At 40.9% G+C, this 6,816-nt stretch overlaps 1 pseudogene; it reads right to left on the bottom strand.

The window, feature by feature from the left end:
- Window positions 1–6,342: 6,342 nt before the first annotated feature.
- LOC130462147 (uncharacterized) lies at window positions 6,343–6,443 on the bottom strand (annotated as a pseudogene).
- Between the last annotated feature and the right edge of the window lie 373 nt (window positions 6,444–6,816).

Below are 6,816 nucleotides of genomic sequence, written 5' to 3'. Positions count from 1 at the left end.
ACAAAAACCAATATTCAGCCATACAAGATCCAAAAATTCAAAACCATGCAAAATTAAAATCCATACAAAATTCAAAATTCAAATCCATACAAATACAACCCATACAAAAATCCAACCTAGGCAAGTCCGAGTCAACCACAGGCTCCTTGCCCCTGTTTCGACTCCTATAGCGCTCCAAATCCCGATCCAGCTCTGTCCTAGGGGTACCAGGCTCCTGCTCCGAGATACGAAGAGTACCGGGAGAAGGATAAACTCCCTGCTGAGGGGAATGGTACTGATAAGGCGGCGGCATCGCCATGAACTGGTGCGGTGCCCCAAACATCTGGGCCTGACGCATCCTCTCCATCTCCTGCCAGTAAGTCCAAGCATCTACACCCCAAGGCTAAGGACCGCTCCCTCCGAAATAGTAACCCGGAGGAGGAACAAAAGGCCTCGAACTGCTCGCACCCCCAAAAGAATGCTTGGTGGGATCAGCATATACATAAGGGGAAGCTCCCCTATCAGCATCAGAATGCCTCTAATAAGTACCAGCACCGGACCCCTGTCCCAGATCCAAGCTCGGTCCTTCCTGCCTCAACGAAGTATCCACCAGGGGCTCCTTGTCAACGGAACCTCTACGACCTCGACGACGCTCCTATAATACAAAATTCAAGAATCAGATATCCAAGTTCGAATTTCTAGAGTACAAAATCTCACAGTCAATGAAAGCACCTCTGTGTCCCGGCCAGAAAGCTTCTGGGTCAGCTTGGCACAATGCCTCTTCAAAGAATCAATCAGAAGCATCCAGCGACGCACTCTCACCCGAGGCGCCTGCATTCAAAATTCAAGATCAATTTCCAGATAATGCTCAGGTACAGCATCATACAACATCCGGTGCGGAGGAGAAGTTATAGGGACGGTCACTTCCACCTGCTCCCCATCCGAGTTCTCATAGCGGATGACCCTATCAGCATAGGGAATGTCCTCGGGGTCGACCTCCTCCTCCTACAAACATTCATACAATGATTCAAGAATACAAGAATTCATGAATACAAGATACAAAATTCAAAAGCTCACCGGCAATACGAAACGTACTGCTGGAGCAAGCCTCTTCAAGAAGTCCTCATAACGACCCCTCCTATCTACAAAGTTACTCCAGGGAAGACAAACAACATCGCCCCTTGCATTCATATAGAGCTGGGCAAGCTCTTCATCTGGCGCCAACATGGACTCCGGTGGGTCCTTGGGGACAAGTCTGTCCCCCGTGCTGTGCTGAAGGGACACTCGCTCCCCCAAGTACCACATATGGTGATACAACCCCTGGAGCAAGATCCGCCGCCCAGACAAGAAGAGGGCTTGAGTAGCCGAAATAGGTATAGGCGCACCAGCAAAGGGACGCCAAACCACCTACAGAGCAGACAACTCAAGCAGCTATACAAGTACAAATACAAAAGGACAAAACAGTACAAGAGTTTACCTCATCAACGAGTAAAACCCGCAAAGCTCTACGGGAGGCCGCCAGAGGCACCCTCCTGCGCACCGCTCCTATCCAAGAGGTAGCATACGGGTAAGCCGCATCTCTAGTACGAACCGGAGCCAAAGTCGGGAAGTGCTCGTACATCCAAATCTTTCAAAAAGCAAACAAAGCATTAGTCAAATTTAAGATACAAACATACAAGTACAAAATAAAAAATACAAAGTACAAGGAGTCTCAAATACCTCCAGCACACTCCACAAGGCAGCAATACTAGGCTCGCTCTCCGGCGCAGTCCGGGAGGCCCACTTCATTGAAGGAAATAATGCCCTTGGTCCAAGTATGCATTCAATGCTAAGTCTAATAATTGCGGTTCAGTGTTAATTATACAAGTTAATAATTCAGTGAGATCAAGTGAAATGTATGCCTAGCTAGAGGCCGCTTTAGTTCAAGTGGAATTAATAATATTAATCCACAACTTACTCTTGGCTGAACCCGTAAGGTCACACAAAGAGTACGTGAACGGAACAAGTATTTAAGGGAATTAAATACTCCATCTATGGATATTCGGAATCGACGGATCTCGGTTCCAGTGGGAGCTGAAATCGTCAAAAGGAAAATTATGGATACTCCGGAAACGATGATATTGCCGGAAACGGAAATATGGATCGTATCGGAAATATAAATATTATCCAAGTCGTAGATGTTGCCGGAAACGGAAACATGGTACGTATCGGAAAATATTATCGGAAATGGAAATATTGTCGGAATCGGAAATATTGTCGGAAACGGAATTATTGTCAGAATCGGAAATATTATCGGAATCGGAAAATAATTCCTGAATCAGAAATATTAAATATTTGTTCGAAACGGAAATAAATTCCGGAATCGGAAATATTAAATATTGTTCGAATCGGAAATGAATTCCGGAATCGGAAAATTAATCGGAAGCGCGTCGTACGAAATAAGCATCGGACGAGCTTGCTAGACGAAGGCCCAGCACGAAGCCAGGCCCACGCCTAGCAAGCCCAGCGCGCAAGGCATGAGCAACACAGCAGCCAAAGGCACGCAAGGCACAGCGCAAGACCAGGCCCAGCGCGCCCTTGGGCTGCGAAGCAGCACGCGGGCTGCAAGCAATGGGCAACGAGCTCGTGTGGGCTACGAGCCTGCGATGGGCTTCTCGCGCGCGCGGGCATTGCCTGCTCGCTTGCGGGCCGTGCTCGTGTGCGTGTTGGAGTTTGTGCATGCATCGAATCCTTAAGCGATTAGGATTAGATTAAAAGATTAATTTCCTAAGTTAGTAGTTTTAAGTAAAATCTAATTCTAATAGATTTAGAATACTTGAATCCTAGTAGACGTCTAATTCCATTGTTCCTACTCTATAAATATGTGATGGCATTCACAAATTTATAAACACATAATTTCAATTATTCACCTAGTTTTAAGGATTCAAACTAAGACTAATATTTGCCAAAATATTCGAATAAATTCATAGAATCTTAGGTGCGATTCTAGTTAATTAAATCTAAGGCGGCTTCGAACGTGCTGTGGACTATCTACGGAGGGACGACATTTGGAGTCCTAGACTTGTTCTTGTTCGGTTCGGGCGCAGCTAGGGAGGGCACGCTACAAAGTGTATGTGTCCTATATTATGCTAATTGTTATGTGGCAATTAATTTGGATTCCTGGCTTTATGGTTTTTCCGCATGATATATATTCAATTATATGTATCATAACCAAACGGTGGTATCACGAGCCTCTAATTAATTCCATAATAAATAGTTAACATGGTTAAATTTTATAAATATGCAATGAATTAAAGGGGTGATTAATTCGAAATTTTCAATTTTTGGTAATTAATTGAAAATTCGTGCGATTATTTAATTATATGTTCGCAAAATTTTCGGCAGTTTAGTCAATAATGGTCGGAATCGTATAATTTTATAGTGTATTTCGCATGTAAATGGCGTTTTAAAATTTTGACTAAAATCAAAGATTTTATACCGAACCCAGAATTCCCAAGTTCGAAGCCTAACTATGACTTTTCGGAGGTTTTAGTTTTTCGAACGCAAAATTTGTAATATTTAAGATGTTAAATTAAATATTTGCCATTCTTGTTGTAAATCTTGAATTTTTGATTGACCTACTGTATATGTTTAACAATTTTAAATGCCTAAGCTTGTTAATTATACAACCTAATTTGTAATTGTAATTAATTTGTTGAAATTCGAATAATTTAGAATTTGTTTTGATTTTCATAATTAATTGACAAATTAATTAGGCATCCATGATTAAAACCACCGTAAAAGTTATTAAATTTGATAAATTTTAATTTTTTATGACCTAAATTTGAATCCATGATAATCGGAAATTAATTGAATAATAAATTTTCGATTTTTCGCCCTAAATTTATGAAATTAATATTATTTTTTAATTTGTCTATAAATTTAAATTAAAAAGTTATAATTTTTATATAATTCGCTAATGAATTTTGCACGCACAAAGCAATGGACGCTACGTGTTACCCTTAAGGGGTGTTGTATAGTGCGGGCATGGGACGACGAGCAAGGGAGCTCGTCGCCATACGGTACGAATTGATGAGCGACATTTATGTCGCTCTTAGCTAAGCATTTCATGTTAGTTTATTATGCTTTTTCATAGTTTTTATAGCTTTTCGTATGATTTTTATAAGTTTCTTTCCATCTTGTGCTTTATAGGTGATTATGGTGAAATATGATGGAAAACAAGTAGAATTGAGCCAAAACAGGGCATGTGCGACTGGATAGAAGTTCGTGCGCCCGAACAGAGGAGAGCTGGTGGACACTAAGGAAGATGCAGTTTTGTGCGAACGAATATCCCTTATTGTTCGGTCGCACAAATGTGACTTTGGAGACAGAATGCCCCAATTTTGGTAAATGACCGCACAAGAATTTGTGCGCCCACACATGATTAGCTGTTTGACCAAACTAAAATTCAAGGAAGACATGGGCCAAGAAAAGCTCATTCGACCGAACATGATTCTCTATTCGGTCACACAAGACAAAGGAGTTCGTCTTCGCTTCGTTTGCTTGCACAGGGTTTAAAGGTTGCTCGAATAAGCTTTCTATTATCGATCGCACAAAGGGTATGTGCGACCGAACAGTTGTGCGGGCTGCAGATTTTCGAATTTAAGCTTCTATTTGGGGAAACTTATAAATAGATTTTTCATTTTAATTTTAGAAAATTTAATTTTAGATTTACATTTTTAGAATTCCAAAATATATTTTCAGCATTTTCTAGAGAGAGAAACTTCTTGCTTTGAAGCTTCAAGTTGTAATTTCTTCAACTCTCTTTCAATTTCTTGCAATTTCAATTCAAATTCTTAGTTCCTTGTTCTTGCTATTTTGCTTTTGTTCTTTAATTGCTTTTAATTCTTGAATTCCTCTTTACTTTGATTTTAGTTTCATTGATTCTCCATTCTTTAATTGATTTTGCAATTGATCGAATGTTCTACTCTTTTATTCCTTCTTTCTACTCCTTCAATCACATGATCACTTGCCTAGAATTCATGAAATTCCTAATTTCTAGCATGTGTAGTGAGTAGACTTAGGTTAGGGAAAGGGGAGAATCTAGGGGCTTAATTAGGGGAAATTTATTGTTGAATGTTGATTGATTGTTGTAATTAAATTTGATTTGGTGATAGGATATCCATGACTAATTGAGTGGTAGTTGCAAATACTATTTGATTGGAATTGATTGGATTGCATAGGCTAGGTTTGGCAAGACATTGTGAGCCTAATTTGTGTAAGTGAATAGTGGTTCCTATTATATGCAAGTTGTTTAGTCTAGGATTAGGCGAAAGCTCTTCCATAGATTATCCGAGAGGTCGCGGGCATGTCATTCGATTCTATTCCCCTATGCACTAAGTCGTTACATAATCATGATTGCTTGATTGTTTAGATTGTTTCCCCCGATTTCTCTAGCCTATCCCCGACTCCTTAGCATTTCCCTATATTGATAAATTAGTTTAATTGTTCGCTTTAGTTTTCTTAGAGTATAATTCAAACCAACTTTTGTCCAAACTAGCTTAACACCTTGACTCAATGCACACCGTTTCTATGGGACGATCCCTATACTTGCCGCTATAGTCCATATAGCCGGTTAGTTAGTGGTTTATAAATTTTGTTTGGTTGGGTGATTTTCTTTTCAACGACGGAAAAACACCCTATCAAAATGGCGTCGTTGCCGGGGAACGGTTGAGTTTTGTTGAGACTAGTTTACCATTAGAAAAAATACAAAAATATTGCATTCTTGTTTTCTTTCTCTTCCTTTGCAATACTCACGTGTTTGTTTGAGTTTGTATGCTTGATAGGGGTCATCCACGTCAAAGGTCTCTCCACCCTCTTGACCTTGAATTGGAGAGGACATTAAGTAGATTAAGGCGCGTTCGAACTCGCTCATCAAGCCACAACCGATTTGAATCCTTGAGTGTAGGCGTGGAACAAGAAGAGAGTGAGCAAGCCTTTGTAAAAATGGCACACCCGGTTAAGAATTTAAGTATACCGGGAGCATTTGAGGCAACATGTGGTATCCAAGCTCCCACAACCAATGCTAATAACTTCGAAATCAAACCCGCTTTGATTAACTTGGTTCAAAGCCATCCTTTTTATGGGAAGAGCAACGAGTCACCACACGAGCACCTAAAGCAATTCGAGCATTATTATGATACAATCAAACACAATGGTGTGACTTCGGACTATCTGCGGTTGACTCTATTCCGTTTCGCTCTCCTTAGGCAAGCTATCGATTGGCTTGACAAGGAGGTCAAGCCAAATTCACTTCGCACTTGGAATTAAGTGACTAGCGCATTTTTGAGCAAGTTCTACTCTCATGGCAAGACGGCGGAATATTGCCACAAAATTCAATCATTTGAGCAAAAGCTGGATGAATCGCTTTTTGAAGCTTGGGACCGATTCAAAGAATACCAAAGGGAATGCCCTCACCATGGGATCCCTAAGTGGTTGTTACTCCAAACCTTCTACTTGGGATTGAGCCCAACCTCCATGACGAGTCTAGATGCGGGGGCGGTTGGTCCCATCATGAACAAGACCGAAGATCAAATTGAAGAGATAATTGAGGACGTGGTCCAAAATTATCAAGCTTGGCACGTTAATGCAAGAGACTATGATGGAAAGGGTAGGAATGATGATGGTAAAGGGTCAGTATATGCTATGGAGCAAGCTAGGATCATTGAAAATCTTAGCTCGAGATTGGAAAAGCTAGAGAGCACACCAAGTCAACCACCATCGCCATCAATAATTCCACCACCTTCGGCTACTCTTCTCACCAAGGGGAAGAAAAAGGTTAGTTCCTATGACACAATG

The sequence above is a fragment of the Spinacia oleracea genome, chromosome 5, assembly GCF_020520425.1.
Source record: "Spinacia oleracea cultivar Varoflay chromosome 5, BTI_SOV_V1, whole genome shotgun sequence".
Lineage (NCBI taxonomy): Eukaryota > Viridiplantae > Streptophyta > Magnoliopsida > Caryophyllales > Amaranthaceae > Spinacia > Spinacia oleracea.
Note: the sequence above shows the minus strand (reverse complement) of the source record. Positions and strands in the feature narration are given on the sequence as shown.